This window comes from Parasteatoda tepidariorum, chromosome 7, assembly GCF_043381705.1.
Source record: "Parasteatoda tepidariorum isolate YZ-2023 chromosome 7, CAS_Ptep_4.0, whole genome shotgun sequence".
NCBI lineage: Eukaryota > Metazoa > Arthropoda > Arachnida > Araneae > Theridiidae > Parasteatoda > Parasteatoda tepidariorum.
In genome coordinates, this window is record NC_092210.1 from 75,049,664 (window position 1) to 75,063,736 (window position 14,073).

The window sequence follows — 14,073 nt, forward strand, 5'->3', positions numbered from 1 at the left end:
TAATTTTATCGGAGATACAATTCAATGAACTAATACCACTAGTTGCTGTACTTGTGAAAGACCGGGAGAGCTGGATTAAGGTCACCGGATTTTTTGAGTGCTGAATGTGAGAGGTGCATTAACTTCACGGTCGTAGTCGTTCCTGTGTTGCCTTTAGCAGTCGAGTGTATACGCTGTGTGTGATCGAGACGAGACTGAGTAGCAACAGCATGAGGAGGTGGATAATGTCGCAGTCACAAGTGGCAAGTCAACTGTTCAATGTGGACCATCTATCGAAGTAGGTGTTACCAGATCGAAGTGGGCGTTACAGTCAAGTTAGGCGCGTGTTCGTATCACGCCCGGGTCACCAATGTGGAGGGAGTAAATATCGACTATGCCAACCTTCATCTATCAAAAGGTACCTCGTGACTAAATCAAGCTAGCTTGTCTTATATACCAGTGAATTGATGTAGTGCCACATATAACATAAAACAAGATTCATAAGCGATTTTATTTTATTTGCTTTAATTCTTTGCTTTTTCAAGTTTTGCTTGTCATTAACACAAGTCAAGTTTGACTTGTGTTAATTTAGAGACTTTTTTTTAAAACCTATTTTAAGATTTAACGCTATGCAGAAATTTTATCCGTGTTGATTACTATGAAATTTCTATTAAAATACTTACTTACTTACAATAAATATTTCGTAAAATATGAATTATCGAGAGTAATACGTTTTCATTTTTCATTTAGAAGTTTATTATAAATTTCATTTTACGGTGATAATTCGAAACTTAAATAATTGCTTTGAAGTACTTCAAAGTTTGAAAGTTGACACGTTATTTAGTATAAGTAACTATGGAGGAGTAACTATAAAATTCATCACAGAGAAATAAATTAATTAAATTAGGTAAAATTAAATATTACTTATTGAAAATGCATTCTGCTGTAATTCCTTTCAATGATTGCGAATATTTGCTCTTAGGATTCTGATAGTTATTTGAATAAACTAAAACTAAAAATAAAGTAACTATTAATGTGATTAAGTAAATTCCCATTGAAAGATAGCATCGATGTGTGTCAAAAATCTTCACCATGAATCGAATGTGAGATCAAAAATCTTATATCTTAATTAAATACATTTCATTTTCTATTATGTTCTCTTAAAGCTTAATATCCAAATTCTGAGTTTGATACATAATTCTTTGAAATTTGAGTTCTTTAAATCCTTTAGTTATTTGCACTGCATTTGATTTACGTTTTTAATTATAATTTTAAAGTGAATAAAATTATTTCTTTTTCAAAGCATGATGAGCTTTGTTATGTCTTTTTTCACATTTATGTTATGCTTTCTGGATGCGTTAATGTTTGATAAGCTGCCGTACTTTTAATTTGACGATCGAGCTCAAAAACATTGCTTTTTTCTTCAATTGTTTATGACTGCAATATGAAATGGAGCATTAGTGATATTCTTGGAAGTGAAAATTATCACATTTTACCACAGTTTTTCTAACGAAAATTGTTGACTGCAGTGACCGCCATTTGCTCATCCCGACATTTTTATTCTTCCTCCATATGTTGTCTGGAATGTTACAATTCTTTTCGTGTATGAATAATTAACAACTAAATGCATTTGTACACTTCAATGATGTTCATTTTCTTATTATTAAAATGTGCAGGACGGCTTTAATCGTTATTTGCCTATTCATCGCCAAAAATCGGTCGCAGCCGACTATACTCGTTATTTGCGGCAACGTGTTAACTTGCATTTTTTTAATAAACCTGCATTACCTATCTTTATTTTACCCAGAGAATTCAGATGTCAACTTTGCAATTGAAGGGTTTCGTGGCGTGACAATTTGAAACTTTTGTGTTTTAAAAAGTGCAATGTCCAGCTGTATCTATATAACTTTATTTTTTTTACAAATTAATAAAATTTATTTATTAGTGTTTCTTAAATACGACAACAAAGAGAAATGTAAGAATGTATTTTGTTGAATTGAAAAAAAATTGGGTTTTAAAGATCAAAAGCAATTTTTAAATTACTAAATTATTAATTATAAATCAATCTCTAAAATAAATATTGAAACATTGAAATTAATAAGTAAATTAAACCTTGGATAATTTCTTTCCAAAAGGTGCTCCTTATTGCAAACCATAAGTATGTATTTTTTTTATAATACTTGTCAAAAATACATTAAAAAAGTATATGAATTGGAAAGCGGAAATTAACCAAGTCCGGGTATATGTCTACTCTGAGCCACTTAAGCCTATTTTATAGTTCCAGTCGTATGTCTGATCATCAGGCATCACAGTAAAAAACATGCTAATCTTATTGAACAACACTGTTCAGTGGTCACTTTAGTCAATAGGCTTTGAAGACATATAAAATTTAAAATATACTATTTTACAAACTGTGTTTGAGTGTAATAATAATTCTCTTTATGAAAGAATTATTTTTTTCTTGGTTAACCTGCATATAATGTTCGTTAAATGAAATCCAAACAATATGACAACCATGTATAAACTTAATACGACAGTAGAGGGTTAATCTTAAGAGGATTTTCTAATAGAATGAAGGCAAAGGGGTTTAAAAAGGATAAATTATTTCTTTCTACGTTGATATTTCAATCTCCACTCATAAATAAAACTTACTATTGTTAATTTAGTACGGTTGACAGTTAAAGACATTTGTATCTTTTTGTTCAATGTGTGATTTGCTTATCCAATAACAATTACGTCCAGGATAGCCAATTACGTGTCCCAGATGTTGCGTAAGGATCACCCTTCATATATATTTAAAAAAAGAAAGAAAATGCATTATTGCGAAATTATATTATAGCGAAAAGAAACCAAAAAACGCAATCCAAATTTCATTAATTACGACTGAGAAAAGACGGCGCTGAAAATATCAAAACCTGTTTGATTGTCTGTGGAAACAGGATAGAAGTTGAAAGGCAATTGCTAGAAACATTTAACACTTTCAAGTTACATTAGTTAATCATATTCGTTTTAATGTTTTTCATCTAACCTTTTTCAAAAATGATTAGAAACATTACGATAACGTTTTAGTTTTAATTTTCGTTTTGTATATTTTTAAATCTTCTTTTTTGATTAGGATTCCAAATCTATATATTAAGGTAGTAATTACTAAATACTCTAATTACTAATTACTAGTCAAAAAATTCCGGTAAAGAGGTAAGATGCTTTAAAAATTTAAAACAGGGTTAACATTATGTCTGGAAGAAACCAATTTCTTTCAGTACTCTGGGAGAAACAGGAAAAATCGAAAGAAACTGGACAAAAGGAAAGTAACTAAAAACGATCAATACAATTGTCTTGAAATAACAAGAATAATATAAGAATAACTTCATTTGAACAAATTAAATTTAATCAAAGTAAAAGAAAGTTAAAACTTTTTCGCGTTTACTTTAAAAAAAATAAATATTTCCATTTAATTTGCTTGAGCTTAGCACAGAATTTCAAAAAATACATGTCATATCATTTAATATTTGCTTTGGGTATTCAAACTTAACAGCATTTAATTATAGAAATTAATAAACCATTTGCAATTGTACTTCATTATGTGAATTCGCAATAACATTTTTTTATAGTAGTGCAAATGTTTATTAATCTAATTTAATCGTTATTCAGACATGATTAATTAAATTGTTTATATAATTTAGCAAAAATTTCTTAATTCAGCAACATTAATATTACTGGATTTATATTTAATAGTTCTTAATATAATTATACAAAACTCGGTTTCACTATGCATTATATATTATAGAAAATGCAACGTAAAATATCAAAGGACTGAAGTTTTTCTAAAGAAATGTATTAATTATTCTTAAGAAATTTAATTATTCTTAAGAAATTTAATTATTCTTAATTATTCTTTAGAAATTTATTAACTTTTTCAATTTTAATTTTAACTTATTTAAAAATGTAAATAGCTAATTAAAAATGCATAGTTTTGCAACTAAGAACTAGATTGCCAAGAACTAAACATTTTTAAAACTATATTAAAATTATAAACTGTTTAAAATTACTATAATATCCGATATTTATTTTTGAAAAATAATCTCTTCCATTATTCCCTTTGTTGGAAAGAATCCTATTTCTACAGAGACATATTTTTTTTCTCTCCATTTTTTCATTTATTGTAGAGGAAACTTGCCATCATTGATTTCAAACATAATACATTATAGTAATACTGAATTTCATTTTGATTTAGCATAAAAATTTTAAGCATTTTAATTTTTATCGCATGTATTACGCTTTAATAAGAAAATAATTGGTTTTCAGATTAATTCAAAGTGATTAATTAATGAATATTCATCAACTAATACAATGCATCAATTAGCGGTTTTTAAAAGTTTTTTTTCTTATTTTGACGTTTGGAATTACCTATTTGTAATTCCAATTATAACACCAAAAAATCTCATTAAAACCTTCAAATCTCCATTTCAAATTAATTATAGAGTAGTAGTAAGATAACAAATCCTTTTCTATGTCTTTTTTCGGAAAGAAAAACTGTCATTTAAAATGAGAATAGATAATGTCATTGTTTCCTTAATCTTTCTAATGACTTCTTGATTTTTTTCCCCTTGATTTTGTGACCCCTTACTAAATGTAACTGATAAGTAAATATAATAATTCTTTTACATTAATTAAACACTGTGAAAAAAAACTAATATTTATGAAGGGAGCACTTGCAAAGAAACGAAGAAAAGTTTGCATTTTTTCGAAATTAATCACCTAACTTACAAATTCAGTTCTTTTTAAACTTGCACTTTCGATATTCTATTCATATACATATATTTGTCTTACGTGGCACCCAAATCCCAGGTTTTTCTCTATGCAAGTTGGCAACACTTAAGTCTTCTGTATTTTTATTAGTTTTCTTTTTTAACATAACTGATAGCCGACTTTGTAATGAAAACACAAGTCTGCATATATGGGCAGATCTCTAAAACCTTTAGAAAAAGAAGAAAAAATAATAGGCTCACTATTATTTTTTCAAAAGAAGAAAAAATAATAGGCTCACTATTTTTACACCTCCAGAATTGTTTGAAAATGCATAAAATATCAGAAAATAATCGTGAACATCGAAAATTTTGATGCTCTTATAAGTATGAAAAAAAAAAATTTAAATTTTTGAACTAATTTTTCTAGGTTTATATACATTACATTAAAAATCATAAAAACGACAAAAGTATCATTTATTTATTAAACATATAAACTTATTGAACCTATTTTTCTTTTATTGAGCAATTTTTTCTTTTTAATAATTTCATCCATATTTACCCTTTATTTTTCAATAAAAATTATTAGTATCATAAATGAATTGAAAAATTTAAATATTAAGTTAAATTGTTATAAAATGTATAAAAAGGCTTACTTTAATTATTTTCAGTCAAAAAATATCTTCAATTAGTAAGACATAGGGAAAAAACTAAGTTCTGAAACGTTAAATTCAATTAATTAATCCTGAGGTTACGGATTGACAGGGTTACGGTCTGGACAACCTAGAGAATGGATCGAAAGCTTTACTCAGATGCAAAGAAATGCGATGCACACAACACAGAAAATAAATTAGGCAATGACAAACGTGTGATCAGAATTTTGATTGATTTTAACATTTACTTTTTAAATCTGCGTCTGATTGCGGTCTTGACATCGTAACTGTAACCTCACGGAATGACAGTTTGTGATTATAAACCTAGAAAAATTAGTTAAAAAAATTTTAATTTTTTGTTTATACTTATAAGTTCATCAAAATTTTCGATTCGTTCACGATTATTTTCTGATATTTTATACATTTTCAAACAATTCTGGAGACGTAAAAATAGTGTGCCTAATATTTTTAATTATTTTTTTTATTATCGAAAGTTAAAGGTTTTAGAGATCTGCCCATATATGTGTAACAATCTATATTATCAAAGATAATGATACTTAATTAATTTCAGTAATAAGTACTGCTGTTGTTATGTTAATTGGTGGTTTTTAATAAATACTAAATATACTAATATTGGTAACAAACTGCAAGCTATATGTTCTGTCGAAATAGGTTCTTATGTCAAAGGTGGAACATTGGTGGAAGATTGTTGATTGTGGCAATTTTTGATTATCAGGAGTTGACCTCGAGCAACAGCATTATTCTAAATGATATTGAATGGAGTTATTATTTATTTCGATGTGATGAACTTCTAGAAATATGCTTTGGTTAATCTGATAATATAAATCCACCGAAGAGTGCAACAAATAATAAAAAAAATTGAATTGTTTTAGCTAAATTAATTGTATCGGTATATGTCTTTCAGTTTTGTGCGTGACTTCGTAGTGTTGATTAATACCGATTAATAGAATATTTACTTCTTATTTCACCCCGTGCAAAGAATGGATCTAGCAAATAAATCATAATAAATAAGCATAATTGATTTTAAACCATATAAACTAATCTTATTTGCAAATATGCCTATAACAACAGTCGGATATTAAATATTAGGCATCAGCTAGGAAATATTTGACTTAAAGTTTATTTTTAGAAAAATGAATTTTTTTCTGATTTTATATCTGTGGTATATCGCAACATCTCAAAAACTTCTCACTCAACTCTATTGAAAAAAGAAACATTAACTGCTCTCAAGTTGAATGATTTCAGTAAATGAACCTTACCTTAGATAGTTGATTAATATCTTCATCCACGGTAAAAAAAAATGCTTCGATTTAAATTGTTTTTACAAGATACTTTATTAAATTTGTTGTCATTTTTTTAAGAATATTGATCTATAGACTTATACATGGAATTTCTAAATCTTTATTCGTTTATTGAATTTAAAAAAATTAATTTACTTTTTACTACGTACATCCAATGTTGCCACTATTTTTAGTATTTACCAATTCAGTATTCACCAATTTCATTAGAATAATAATTTTTGAAAGTTTATTTAAGATTTTTAGAGCTATCATATCAGATAAAAAAATTTTGTGTCGAAGGTGGTAAGATATCTAAGCCAAATTTTTTAAATTTGCAATACAAACGCGGTTTTAACGATTAGAACAATTAAATGCTTTACTTTTCAACTAACCTTTTCCATAATAATTACAAGGCTTGATTACCAGCTCGCGCTAAAAAAAGTGTTGTAGACATTTTTGATTTGTTTAAGAATTTCACGAGATACAGCAAAGTACACGAAAGTTGAAATTAATCTTATAAGAACCGACAGCATTCCTGACTTAACTATTGGAAACACTTTTCCAGCTAGATTCCTCTAAATCCAGGTCTTTTAAATATAATCTGCACAAATTATTTAATATATTTAAAGAGCTCGATTGGAATTTTTAAGATTGGTACTTAGTTTTCAATATTTTTTTAGTAAAAACGAGCTTATAGAATTAATTTGCGATGCATAAAAGTATTTTTATTTATCTCACTTTTAGTATAACTTCAACGACCTGGTGAGTAAAGTAATAATAAGGGTCATTCTGCATCAGATGTTTTCGATTCAAAACTACCTCTAATGTCACTTCTGCTGTATCACTGGGGGATAAAATGAGCAAAAAGAAACTTGATAACAATTGGAGAATAATTTATTTTTTTATTTTCGTAAATTTTATTTATACTTGGCACCATATATGGCAACGTTACTTTCAAAAAGTAACGAATAAAAGTACAAGTATTTTTAAAAAATGTAACGAGTAAAAAGTAAGAAGTTCTTATTTTAAAAAGTAACGAGTAAAAAGTACAAGTAAAAGTACAAGTTCTAAACAAAAAAAGTAGCGATTTAAAAGTACATTTCTAGGAAATCNGAAGGTGGTGAGATATCTAAGCCAATTTTTTTTATTTCCAATACAAACGCAGTTTTAAGTTTTAGACCAATTAAATGCTTTACTTTTCAACTAAACTTTTCCATAATAATTACAAGGCTTGATTACCAGCTTGAGCTAAAAAAAGTGTTGTAGACATTTTTGATTTGTTTAAGAATTTTACGAGATATAGCAAAGCACACAAAAGTTGAAATTAACATTAAGAACCGACAGCATTCCAGACTAAACTATTGGAAGCACTTTTCCAGCTAGCCTCTAAAGCCAGGTCTTTAAAATATAATCTGCACTAATTAATTAGTATATTTAAAGAGCTCTATTGGAATTTTTAAGATTGATACTTAGTTTTCAATATTTTGTTCGTAAAAACGAGCTTATATAATTAATTTGTGATGCATAAAGGCATTTTTTATTTATCTCACTTTTCGTATAACTTCAAAGACCTGGTGAGTAAAGTAATAATAAGGGTCATTCTGTTCATCAGATGTTTTCGATTCAAAACTACTTCTAATGTCTCTTCTGAGGTATTGCTGGGGGATAAAATGTGTAAAAAGAAACTTGATAACAATTGGAGAATAATCTAACTTTTTTATTTTCATAAATTTTATTTTTACTTGGCACTCGTTAAACTATTAGATAATTATTAGCGGAAATAATTAGGAAAAAAGGAAGTTGTTGAAACTCAGTGTAGGAAGAATCTCCATAAAAGAATTTGTCTCTTTATTTCGTTAGAGTTAATGAAAATAATGTCAGTCAGAAAAATGCTGAATTCAGTCACTTTTTCAGAAACGACTTCCCTTTGTCTTGTATTCGTTGAGAGGAAACTTCCAAGTCACCAACGCCACAAATGTTTAAATTTATTGCCAGGAAATGCTTCAAAAATTTTTCTCCAAGAAATTTCACAGTCACTAAGTCTCCTGCTTTCAATTCCAGGGGTGCTTTTGTAGTTAGTCTTCCGAAAATGATTTTACGAAACATTTAAAATTAGCATATTAAATATTTTTATAGGAATTATTTTAATATTTTTGCATCGTACGTTTATTTTTTTAAAAGTAAAAATGCTGTTTTCTTTTGATGGGTTTGTTTTGTTTTCTCGATGATTTTATTTTAGCACCGAAATGCATTGATGCAGTTTAAGGTTTAAATTATATCCTAGATAAAAGTTTGAATCTAAAAAGAAATCTTCTTCTTTTAGGAAAACATTGGTTGGACATTTTATTCAATCAACATCCTAACGTTGGTAGGACATTTTTACGAAATTCTTCTATTTTCAATTTATCTTTTATATTAATATTTTATTACTATTCTGTAATAGTTATGTTTTTGTTGTAAACTTTCAAAACCTTATTCTAAACAAAATGAATAGAATATTGCTGTTTTGCTTATTCAATGTTGCGCGATACGTGACATAGGGGTAAATGGTATGGCGAAGTACGACTCTTCGTGACAAAGGCGGAGAGAGCCTAAAATAATGAAAAAAAGTGAGAGAGTGCTTGAATCATGCGGAAAAATATCCGCATCCTCCTTGCTTCTTGAGTCAGTATGCCACTAGTCGTTTTGACATTCTGCAATAAAAATAACACCCGATATCATTTTTAAATTTGTCAATTGAATTAAACAGTTTTATAATATTTAACTCCTATTCACTTCGGGTTTCTTAAGCCTAGTTCGAATTCATATTAATGTTGGACACATAAAACTGCAGCGTTACGATTTTTTTAGTATAGACTCTATACTAAAAAATCGTCGGATAGAAGGACTATTACATCAGGATTTTTTTATCATCAGAATAGAACGGTGCATTCTCAATATCAGACGAAGATTTCATTTTTTAAGCTAGTTTCGCATATTTTACCTTCAGTTCCATTCTATTATTAACGATGTCATATTTCTTCCTAAATAAAAGTGTTAAAACCCACGCGAGGTTTAGCTGTTAAATTTCAGTAATCCCTGTCACACATAGGTTTAACTTCCATGCTTACCTCATACTAACATGTACAAGATGTTTTGTATAATTAGATATCGCCTTTGATATGCATCTTTAGACTCATCGTCCAAAATGAAGAAAAAGTAGTAATGACTTCGAGAATTGCACATTAATATTTAAGCGAGGAAGGAACAAAAGCACTATCAAAAGTCAAATCGCAATTAATGAAAGCAGGTGTATAAAAAAGCTGTCTGTTTGCTGACTTAAACTTAGAGATGTTTCTAATAATCAATTTCGAACTCCTCTCTTTTACCTCTTGCAATCATTTGTTGTTCCGTATATGGGCTTTCCTCAATTATAATTTGTCTCAGATCTATAGATTTCTGTTTTTTTCATTACTGAAATATTTGTTTACAACACCCAATGCGTATACTTAGTTGTTTTCATTTTTGACAAGGATTCTAAAAATATGTATTAAGGGGGAACTTTACTGAACACCCTGAATCTAAACAAGCGTTTCCAATCCTCATGTCTCAGGAAGAATTTTGAAAGTCATAAGCTGGCAGAGGAGATGATCATTTAGAAATACTTCTCAACATTAAAACATTAATAGTTTGACTGACCTAAAAATAATTAGTACTTTATAGATAGTCGTGTTTTAACATTATTGGTGGAGCACCCCACCCACTGCTCGCTTCGCAAATAAACACTGAAACTGCATTTGCAGTTCCCTTCTTGTTGCTTCTTAATTAAAGCTTACTTTGCTCGCCAATTGGATATTTGTGTATTTTAGGGAGATATTTTTTTTAAAACGAAATTCTTAATATTTTGCAACATCCTGTGGAACCTTAGATTTCTAAACATTTTATGCAATTTTTTTACATTTCGTTGCCATTTGGAAATTGAATTTGGATCAAATAATTTTTTGCATTTATCTATTTACGCAATAAAAAATTTCTGTGATTGAAGACGCAATAGTTTTAAGTTTTTTCTTCTAACATAAACTTGCAAAATGTATTAAAAAAACAAGGAAGAAAGTGGAAAAGCATTACAGTAAAGAAGGTAAAAAATAAATGATGAAAAATTGTAAAAACTACGTATTATTAAAATTAAAATGTAGTTTCATATTATTATGTTATCTGTGTAATTTAACTAGCATTATTATAATAAAACTATTCAACGGTTTGTTAATCGCTTACCTTTCATTTCTGTTCAGCTTATAGCTCAATTTGTTTCAGATTTTCGTTGCCAACACGAGAAAAGAAATTTCGTTAGACTTGTAACAGTATTTCTTAGTATATAACAATAGTATATACTAAGAAATACAATAGTATTTGACGAATTGTAGATACTCTTTTTATTTAAAGTTTTAAATTACATGTATTTGGCCCTGTTAAATCTTTTATTTTTTAAATTTTTTGTGCCGCTTTTAAAGAGTTTGATCCGTCACGAAATTAGACAATCAAACTTTAAAAAAATAGGATAGAAAAAAAAAACTTTTGATTTTCTTTTTATCACAGTTTACCTATCATAAACTAGACTTTAATCTAGATGTTATGAAATAGTTGTCAATTAGAGAATAAGACTGGTTAATAACAAAAAGCTTGCTGCATAGATTTTATGTCAACCCTTCTGACAAAATAACTGAGCTCGATCAATAAAATATTGGACTTTAAGGACAGCGAATAAAGTTTGGACAATTTATTTCTAAAATAAGTGAAGATAAATATTATTAGAATATATTGTTCAAAATTAAAAATAATAAAATTCACGACATAATGTTAGTAGTGAGGTAAAATTAAGCTTTTTCTTCGGAAAAAATAATATCCGAAATTTTTTCTTACTTTTGCTATGTTATTATAAAGGATAACTAAAAGCTCCCTTACTCTTCTCCGCACGCTTCCCCCCCTTTTTTTAAAGGGAAATGGGGGTGATATGAGGAAGAAAATTGAATTTCAACCAGACAGGCAAGTGAGGCATTGTTTCTAATGCGTTTTTATACGCTGAATTGAATAAAACGAGACGTGAGACCAAAGAATATATAATGTGACCATATAATGAGACCAAAGAATATATAACTTATATATTCTTTGGTGAGACATTTGTGTAATAACGTAATTTGTGTAATCCTATCCTCAAATGTGCACATTTGAGGATAGGATTTATCCTAAAGTAAAACTTAACGCCTTTATAAATAAAAATGAAAACATTACATAAATGCGGTGCTTTTTGAGCTGCTGTGCGATTAGTTTAAATAAACTTTTACAGACTTTGAACAGCAAATTTTCTTAGATTAATTTTATGAGTCACATTAATTGAAACTCTGTTTTTAAACTGATGTATCTGAAAATCTAACAGCATTAATATTATTAATTGGCTTTTCGCTGCCCGTAGGAGTTATTGAATCTGCTTCTAATTTTTAAATAATCATCAACTTGGACTTTTTAGGCTGTTTTTCGTATAGACCTTTGGGCTATTTTTCCTTTGAAACTTTTATATAAATCACGAACTTCTTGATTCGTATGAAAGCTCTTTAAAAATTTTAAACGACTAGATTTTTAACCCTGCGGAGCCGCTGGTCGCGGGTTCGAATCCTGCTCAGGGCATGAATGTTTCTTTCTCTCTCTCTGTGTTCTATGTCCCTTCTCCTCTGTGTGTGATTGTGTGAATGTGACCTGCCCTATGAACGGGTTTGTGGTTGTGTGACGTGGTCGACGCTGCTCCACCGTCGTGGCTTCGCCACAGGTGTCCACTGGGTAACGAGAAGAGAGTACGCAGTTCTGGCATTCAAGTGGACAATGGGACAACCCCCATGTGCCCGCCATGAAAAAAAAGATTTTTAACCTCTTCATCACTTATTTTTTTAAATTATGCCCTTTAATATTTTGAGGATGTAAAATAATGCGCGTTTATTCACAGAAGGTACGTTTTTATACCCGATTTAGTATCTCCTTTATTGCGCATCACAAAGTAATTAGCATATTTGAGTTTCATCATAGTATAAAAATCCAATTATTAGATAATTCATCTAATATGGCCTTCAAATTCAAATGCTTACTATTTTGAATTGGAGATAATTTTTCAACGATCATTGTAATGAAGCACAGAGAAAAATTTTGTTGGATTAACCAGTTTCCAGTAGCATACGTTTTATGTGGGAACCTTTAATTCATTATTTAATTTAAACTTTCAACCTTTAATTTCGAATTGTGAATGGTACTAACCAGTTTCGTGAGAGGGGGGGGGAGGTCATAATCACCAAACTAATTTGGTGCCAGTAATGTTAAATTGATTGCGGTAATAGGTACTATAGGTAATACTGACTAATTTTTACTAATATAACAGTAAGTATAAAGGTAATTAGCCTTTTACGACCTCCCAAAACGGAAAAGAAATCAAAATGCATGTAAATTAACATTACAGGATGTGTATATTGCATATTTTTCGGTCCTGCAGTGGACTGATCGTTAAGACACGGTTCCCAGCAGATTACCGAAGTCAAGCGTCAATGGCTGCGGTCAGTGCGCGGGTGGGTGACCACTTGGATCGGTCTGCGTAGGGACCGAGGGTGTGCGGTATTGGTCCTCGTTAACACTAGATTGCCTAAGGAAGTCATTTTGACTGCTTTTAATTTCAATTAGAAAAACAATGATGTATACCATGACACAATTTCTTAGAATTTTGTGACTTTTTGAACAAAATAAAAAAATTTTCATTGTTAATATTTACTAATAACTTGTTACACAACTGTAAATAGTCCCGCAGTGGACTGATCGTTAAGACACGGTTCCCAGCAGATCACCGAAGTCAAGCATCACTGGCTGCGGTCAGTGTGCGGGTGGGTGACCACTTGGATCAGTCTGCGTAGGGACCGAGGGTGTGCGGTATTGGTCCTCGTTAAACTGTGCTACCGTAAAGTGCTCGACTTCGCGCGCAGGTCGTCGGGCTACCGAAGCGGGGGTGCCATTCCCTCCGCAGAGGATCAAAATTGTGATGGCATGTCTTCGGATCATCCTCCGGGATGTTTCCCAGACCGTCGCCAATAGCCCATTGTGCAGCTCTAGTGCGACGCAAATTAACAACAACAACTGTAAATAATATAAAAAATCTTAAAAATTAAGTTTAAACAAATTTATTGACGCATTCACAATCTAGTCATTTTGTCTGCTTTTCGGCAATATAGGTATATACTAATTTTCCGTCTTTCTAGTGTTAAACTGTTCTACCGTAAAGTTCTCGACTTCGCGTGCAGGTCGTCGGGCTACCGAAGCGGTGGTGCCATCCCCTCTGCAGAGGATCAAAATTGTGATGGCATGTCTTCGGATCACCCTCAGGGATGT

The 14,073-nt window shown here is 29.9% G+C and overlaps 1 protein-coding gene across 2 annotated transcripts in view; it reads left to right on the forward strand.

Annotated features, from left to right (window-relative positions):
• The window catches only part of LOC107453119 (tyrosine-protein kinase transmembrane receptor Ror), an 89,932-nt gene that overhangs the window by 37,913 nt on the left and 37,946 nt on the right, over positions 1-14,073 (forward strand). The gene's annotated exons all lie outside the window — the stretch shown is intronic.